General features: G+C 42.8%; 1 protein-coding gene across 2 annotated transcripts in view; it reads left to right on the top strand.

Annotated features, from left to right (window-relative positions):
• Positions 1-8,149, top strand: part of Lyn (LYN proto-oncogene, Src family tyrosine kinase) — a 111,012-nt gene that overhangs the window by 10,720 nt on the left and 92,143 nt on the right. The window lies entirely within an intron of this gene.

Here is an 8,149-nt window from a genome sequence, read left to right on the forward strand (position 1 = left end):
AAAACAACAAAACAAAACAAAACAAAACAAAAGAGGAAGGCACACTGTGAATGCCCAGGATTGGATCCTGAGGGAACAGTGGTCCAGCTCTGTCACTAGACCTGGTCTTAAGAGTCTGTAATAAGCCTTGACAGGAGAGCCCTGACTAAAAATGATTTTTTTTTAAAGGAAGGGAGAACTTTTAGTAAGGAGCAGCCCCTTTCAGTCACAGGCAGCATCCTGACACTCTTTTTAAAGCATCTGTCTATCTGTCTATCTGTCTATCTGTCTATCTGTCTATCTGTCTCTGTCTCTGTCTCTGTCTCTCCTTATCATCAATTTATTATCTCTCTGTCTGTCTGTCTGTCTAGGTTTCTCAACAGGGTTTCATTGTGTAGCTCTGGCTGTCTTGGAACTCACTCTGTAGACCAGGGTGGCCTTAATCTCAAAGAGATCCATCTGTCCTGTTTCTGCCTCCTGAGTTCTGGGGATTAAAGGCATGTGCCACCACTGGCTGTTAAGAAGATATTTATGACGTAGAAGCAAGAGGCAGCTAGCACTTCCATAGATTCGGAGAGGTGGGCGAGTAACTGAAAGACTCAAAGGGTGTTACGCAGAGGTTAACTCGAAGCTAGAAAATATCTGTTGCTGCTTGTTATGAGAACCATAGACGTCACCTGGGATCTGCACGTTGATATATGAGAGCCACTCTAACTACTCCAGGTAATGCTGGCCTTGCCCAAATGTTTGTCTACACACCATTTGAATAAGAGATATAGGTTTTTGGGGCAGTCACCAATCTTTGCCATTCAGTTTAAAGGAGAGACTATTGTGTTGTAACAATCCGAGACCAGCCCTATAATTTATATCTTACTAAGATCATCACCACAACTGGGAACAGTGGTTGGTTAAAACTAAGCAACCACTTACATAATTAGGTGTAGTGTATTGAGCACCCACCGCAACTTCTACCTGTGAGAGTCTTTTCATCTTCAACTAGAACAGAGTTCGGAGTGTCACTCTGATGACCCTGGGGCTGACCCTTCCTAGCTGTAGGTTGCTGGGAATTTACTGGCCATGCTAGCTTCTGGGAGCTTACGTTAAACCTCAGAGATTGGTGGTAAGGGATCCAGGTTGTGATAGATTCCAAGCTGGCTTTGAAACATAGAGCTAATATTCTTTAGAATGTTATAAGTATTAGTGAAACAGCACAAAAGTTGTTCAGTATGGCTACTCAAAAACAAGAAATTAAAAAAAGAAGAAGAAGAAGGAGAAGGAGAAAAGAAACTGATGGCCAGGATGTGGAGAAACTTGAGTTCTTAAGCATTCATATTGGGCAAGTCAAATGGGACAGCCATTAAGGGCAGTTCCTCAAGAAATGACGAAGCAATCCCACATCTGGGTGTATACCCAAAAGTGAGGATCTTGAGTGATGTATGCCCATCCATGTTCAGTGCATAGTAATTCAGAATAACCAAGGAGCAAAGGGAAGTGTGCTATACATATAGCAGGCTATTCAGCCTAAAAGGGAAAGAAATTCTGGCCCTTGATATAACATAAATGAGCCCTGAGGATGTTTGCAGAGTGAAAAAGGCCAGTTACCAAAGGAAAAATACTGTGTGATTGTTCTTATATTCATGGACTAGTCAATTCACAACGGGCTAGCCAATAGCTTCCAGGGGGCTCTGAGGAGGTGGGGATGGGGAGATACTGTTTAATGGGCAAATTTTCAAGATGAAAAGGGTTCTGAAGATAGATGATAGCAATGGCTGTGCCAGTGAGTTACAGCCTTAAAATAGTGGATAAATTTTATACTATGCATATTTTTGCTAAAAAAAATTCTAAAGAACAATTTTTAAAAGTTTATGTGCAGAAACATGGACTGAGAGTGGTTTTGAGGATCCATCACTGAGTTTGATAAATGATCTTTCTTCTGACTCAGGCTTGCCTATCAAGCTGGTTGCTGTGTCTGTCTTTGGTGCCTTAGGGCTTCTGTCACTGTAATAAAAAAATAAAAACAAAACAAAACAAACAAACAAGAAACAACCACGACCCAAAGTAACTTAGGGAGGAAAGATTTTATTTCACTGGATACTGCCATATGACAGCCCATCATCAAAGGATGTTAGAGCAAGAACTCAAGGCAGGAACTGAAGCAGAGGCCATGGAGGATTGCTGCTTACTGGCTTGCTCTCCATGGCTTAACCTGCTCTCTCATGTCATGCAGGACCATTTGCCCAGGGATGTCACTGTCCACAGTGAGCTGAGCCCTCCCAAATCAATCATTCATCAAGGCAATACTCTCACAGACTTGTCTACAGGCCAATGTTTTGGAGGCATTTTCACAAAAGTCTCTCCAGTTGACTTGTGCCAAGTTGACACAAACCAACACTTGATCACTTCATTCAGTGTAAGACCCTGCACATTTCTGACAAAATTGTATGCTGGCAATGGATAGAGAGAAATTAGGATAATGAGGAAGGTTTACTATGATCGAGCCTGTGCTGTAGAAGGTAAGGAGAAGGGCTCTTTTCCTTTTTATAACAATCCAGTTTGCTTGCAGGCAGCTAACCTGTGAAACAGAGTCTTGGTCCTTAGAGGTTCATCATGGATTTCCCTAGAGAACCCTGTAGAGTTCATTGGGTTAATGGCTTCTAAAGATACTTTCTGACCTAATGGTTCTACTGTTTCTCATTGACTTTATTTCCTCCTCTCTGGTAAGCATTTTACTACTGAGCTACATACACAGCTTGAAAAAAATGCATATATATATATATATATATATATATATATATATATATATATATAATTTATTTGTTTATGTGCATTTGGATGGTTTCATTGCCCATTGGTGTACATATGGAGGTCAGAGGTCAATGCCAGGTGCCTTCCTTAATCATTTCTCCATCTTATTCTCTTAAGATAGAGTTTCATTGAACCTGGAGCTCATAGCTTCTGCTAAACTGGCTCATCAAAGGTCTTCTTGTCTCTGTTTCCCCCAACATTGGGGTTTCAGGGAAGAGTCAGCTCGCCTGGTTTTTCTCATGGGTGCTACTGATATGAACTCAGATTCTTAGGAATGTACAGAAAGATCTCTCCCCAACCCCTTGTTGGAAGTCTTCTTCATAGATTTCAGAGGGAGGGGTTCATGGTGGAGCATCGTATGTTACCTCACACAGTGTAGAAAAGTTCAGAAAGAGATGTCTGGTGCTGTGCAAGCTTTGGGGCAATGACAAACTGACCAAGAAGCCGCCATGCTGGGACGGGACTGCCCATTCCCACACAGGACTGCCTTTCTGCCACAGCGCAGTCTCACAGGTATCCGACTTCCTGCTTCTCCTTTTAGTTCAGTTTTCAAGGCAGGTAGATTTTTAACAACCCAGTGTAAGGAACTGAAAAGCAAAACAAAGCCAGTTGGTCTCGCAAAGAAACAGATTTTCACACTGTGTGTCTGGCTGGTGCCAGAATCTCTGCATGTTGGGCTTACTGCCATTTGAGAAGAAAGCAGGTCTTGCCCTGTTATACACTCTGGCTTTGCAGTTGTACTTCTCACACTTCAGTTTGATCTGTGCCTTATTTAAATGCTTTTTATTTATCCATTAACTAGTAAAGTTAGTTGGCACCAGCCGTGTATATACATAGGTTGTTCTCCTACCCAGTTCTCACAGTGAGGCTAATTCCCAAATGCAGATGTGCCCAGTGTGACGGGTGCTTTCTACTGACTCACTGACATCAGGCATCCTTTGAATGACACAGTGCCAGTGTCTGCACTAGCCTTTGAAGCTCTGTGGATTCAGAAATTCTCTTCTGAGGTTAAATCGGACCCATATTCTGATGTCAAAGAGCACAGCATCTTCATCACTGGCTGTTTGGTTTCTGTGTGAGCTACTTTGCATATTTGATTTCATTGGGGGGGGGGAGAGAAGCATAATTTAACCTGTGGAATTTGTTAATCCATGAAGCCGTGCTTTATTTATTCATCATTCAGAAAACATTTCTTGGATGCTCGGCGCTCATAAATATGCATGTGATTAGCTGGCAGTTATAGCCACTGGTTCTCAAAAGCAGAGTTGTTCCATATATAAAGCCAAGCCTCCACACCCTTGCCTCTGTATCTTCATTTGTAACCAAATTTGGATGGAAAATATTTTTAAAATTTGCCCTGGTACAAGCAACTACAGCTCTTTTGATTGTTATTCCCTGACTAACACAGTATATTAACTACTTACACAATACTTACAATGTATTAGGTATCATAAATAATCAAGAGATGATCTCAAGTACATAGTAAGTGTGTATAGATTATAACTATGTTATATAACAGTCTTGAACATCCACAGATTTGGGCAATAGACTTTATACCTTGTTGTCCTGCTGATATTAAGAGACAGCTGTACTCGGAAATTAAAGTGTTTCTAAAAATTGAATGAAAAGCCTACCTTTTTTCATTTCAAATAAAATATGAGCATACCAGATAGTGGGGTTGTGGGGAAGCTATTTTTGCTGGGCAGCGTTTCAAAGTGACAGCCTGCAGAGGTGCTGAGCCTGTGAGTGGACAGCTCCCAGTCCTTGACTTCAGTTCATTTCTCCTCTCTAGAGAGGCTGATGTTCGGCACCTGCACTCCGACTGCCAGTGCCTGATGGTAACCACAGGTGCTGCTGCCAAGGACTGAGCAAGGAGTGAGTCCTTGGAATAGAGGAGAGTGTGGGACCCAGGAGCCTGAGCAGAGCAGAGTGATTTCCAAGGGAGGAAGTGAAGCCTCAGGTATATCAGGAAGACAGCAGAAACAGCAGCTTAGATGGATTCCTGCTTATCTTGGCAAAGACATGGACTAGTACCAAGATAAGTTGCGATAAATGTCCATTGTCACTAGGGTGTGTGATGTCATAGCTGAGATTCAGCAACTGGAGTGTGGCGCACAGTTTTCCAGTGTTGGAATAGTGGCTGATGTTTCTTTACCTCTCCAGGCTTCATTTTCGGTCATAAAAAAAATAGTACTAACAGAGGCTTGTCCGCTATTTCACCTAGTTGTTATGAAAATGTTATGAAGCTATGCGAACATCATCTTATTGTGACGAAGCGCCCAAAGTATCAAACGTACACACAGAAAACACTACTTTACCTCCTGGGTCTGATGTCATTGCTTGGGCCTCTGATGAGGCTGTATAGCATAAGAGGAGTACATGATGGACCAAGTCAATCACACCCCCATGAGCCAAGCGACAAAGAGGAAGGGAGAAGAAACAATGTCTCATGATCCCCAAGCAACCGGATGACCTCATGGAAGACCCAGCCACCTAAAAGATCTGTATAACATATCTCAATATTACCTCCCTGGGGATGAGAGCTTTTGGGGGACACTCAGCCAAACTATACTAATTTCTGGGAGTTTTTTTTTTTTTTTTTTAGGACTCTTAACTTACGACAAACGTTTAGCTATTGGTTGGTTGGTTGGTTGGTTGTTAGTCAATCGTTCCGTCTGTCTGTAAATGGGCTGTGTGCTGCCTAAAGTGTTTTGGAATTCTTGGACTTAAGCAATCCTCCTGCTTCAGTTTCTCAGGTTCAGACTACAGGTCCACTCCATCATGTTTGACCACGTGGTTGTGGTTTGATTGAACTGTAGTATCACCAGTCTTTTCTCCATGGTAACAGTCCCCCAACTCCCCCTTGTGCACATCACCTTGCCCTGTCTTGCATTTTTACATCATGGCCATTCTGTTGAAGAAGTTGAGATTTATGTACTTCAAGTGAAATTCACTCTTAAAAGGTTAGGGCAGGTTTGGGGAGATGATTCAGTCTATAAAGTGATGGCTGAGAAAGCATGAGGAACTGAATTTAGATCCCCAGACCCCACGTAAAAACCAGCCTGCCATTGCACATCAGCAATCTCAGTGATTGGGGAGACAGACAAACAGATCCTGGAACTCACAGGCCAGACAGCCTAGCTAGGCAGTGATCTCCAGGTCCTGAGAGAAGAGGAAGAAAGGAGGGCAGCTGATGTCAAGCTTTGGTCTCTGTGGGCGTATGCACATGCGCCAGCCCACAGATATACACTGGCATGAGCTTGTATACATGTATAATCTGCCTCCCCCACCCCACAGCGAGGCAGGAGATGGACTGGGGACAATTAGAGGTGTGGGCATGTGTGTTGTGTATGGGGATAGATGGAGTTGTTTTTGTCCTTCTACTTCATGTGGCTTTTGGGGACTCAAACTCAGGTTGCCAGGTTTGTGTGGCAATCACCTTTTGCCTACTTAGCCACCTTGCAGGCCCTTCTTCCTTTTTGATAGAGTTTCACTAGGTAGCACAGGCTGGCCATTAATAAGGTCCTCCTGCCTTAGCCCAACAGTCCTGGGATTGCAGATGTGTACCCAAGCCTGACAGGAATTTCTTTATTCTTAGATGACCCTCAAGTATTGTGTGAAAGGGACAGTAAGTTTTCGTTGTTTGTTTTGTTTTGTTTTTCATTTGTTTTCATTTTCACAGAGATAGGCACACAACCTTGCCTCATATAGCAAAGATATGCTCCTCAGCTCCTCAGCTCCTCAGCTCCTCACCTCTGTTTAAAGTAGTTAAATGGAGAACCATGGTACTCGATCAGAGAGGCTTTACATGAGTTCAAGGGCTTGATCAGAGAATTGCATTTACACAAGTTCAAGGGCCACTTAGACTCTCTGATTGATTATATGATGACCTTAACCATTTTTTTTCCTCACAAAGTGATAAAGAACAACCATCAGTGTATTAAAGTGTATTTGAGACAGGCATGGTGGTGCATGTGGGTTACACTGGTCTACAGAGCTAGTTCCAAGACAGCCAGGTCTCCACGGAGAAATCCTGTCTCAAAAAAACAAACCCAAACAAAACAGCAAGCAAGCAAAAAAGCCTCTGGCTCATTTTGTCCTTATTGTTGTTTTGAGGGGAAAAAAAATCAGATTTTATATGGAGGAAAGTAGCGTTTTTCTATTGTATCTTTTGGACCTCTTTATTTCCTGTGTATAGTCATTGTGGCTGCATATATGGCTGTGTACTACTTGTGTGCCTGGTGCTTAAGGAGGCCAGAATGGTGCACTGGATTCTCTGGAAATGGAGTTAGCCACCGTGTGTGCTGGGAATTGAACATTGGGTTTTATGGAAAAGCAGCCAGTGCTTCTAACAACTGAGCCCTCTGACCAGCCCCTCTATCAGCCCAGCCCTCTCCGTTTCAAGTAAAGAACAGCTAAGGTGTCGCATCTGAGCAACCATTTAGGACCAGAGTGCTCTAGAATTTGTTTTTCAGTTTTTGGAATATATGCACCTACGAGACACCTTAGAGATGGGCTCTAAGGCCTGCACATGAAACCCGTTATGTTTGGCATGTGTCTTATACAGCCTGGAGGCTCCGTGGGCCCGTGTTGTGACTGCAGCCCATGACCTGAGGTCAGGGCCAACATTTTCTTCTTGTGGCTTTCAGTGGTGCATGGATATTTCAGATTTTGGAACATTTCAGGTTTCTATTTCTTTTTTAAATTAGAAACATTCATTACCCTGTTCATGCTTCTTAAAAATGCCACGAAACTAATGTTCTACAGAGAAAGCCCACATTTGTGTCTCCATTTGAGTCTGTTCAGACATCAGGCTTCCTGTGAGGTGATTCTTGGAGACTTGACTGTAGATATCCTGGTAGCCTGGCCACAGTTGACTTGTATTTCCTTCTCTATTATTTTTCAACTCTGATATCCCTTGATTTAAATGGAAAACCAATGGCTTCATAAAACTCCAAAATATTCAGTTTAATGAAGAGGCATACAATATTCTAAACCTTCAAAATAACTTTCAAAAATAAGTTTTCTTTTTTAATTATGTGTGTGTGTGTGTGTCTGTGTGTCTGTGCTTAGGGAGTCTGGGCTGGTTGTGAGCCACCTGACTGGGTTAGGAAATGCTGGGGTCTTTTGCAAGAGCAGTAAGCACTCTTACCCATTGATCCATCTCTCTAGCTCCACAAAATAGCTTTTTACTGTCAGTTTGTTAGTTACTGTTCTTACTGCTGTGATAAAATACCTGATGCGCACAGCTTAAGGAAGAGCTGTTTTAACTTGCCCCATGGTTAGCCTGTCCACCATGAAGGGAAGAGTGTGGCAATGAGGGAGTGGGGGAGTGTGGCAGTGGGGGGGTGGGGAGGGTTAAGGA

The sequence above is a fragment of the Mus pahari genome, chromosome 22 (assembly GCF_900095145.1).
Source record: "Mus pahari chromosome 22, PAHARI_EIJ_v1.1, whole genome shotgun sequence".
Lineage (NCBI taxonomy): Eukaryota > Metazoa > Chordata > Mammalia > Rodentia > Muridae > Mus > Mus pahari.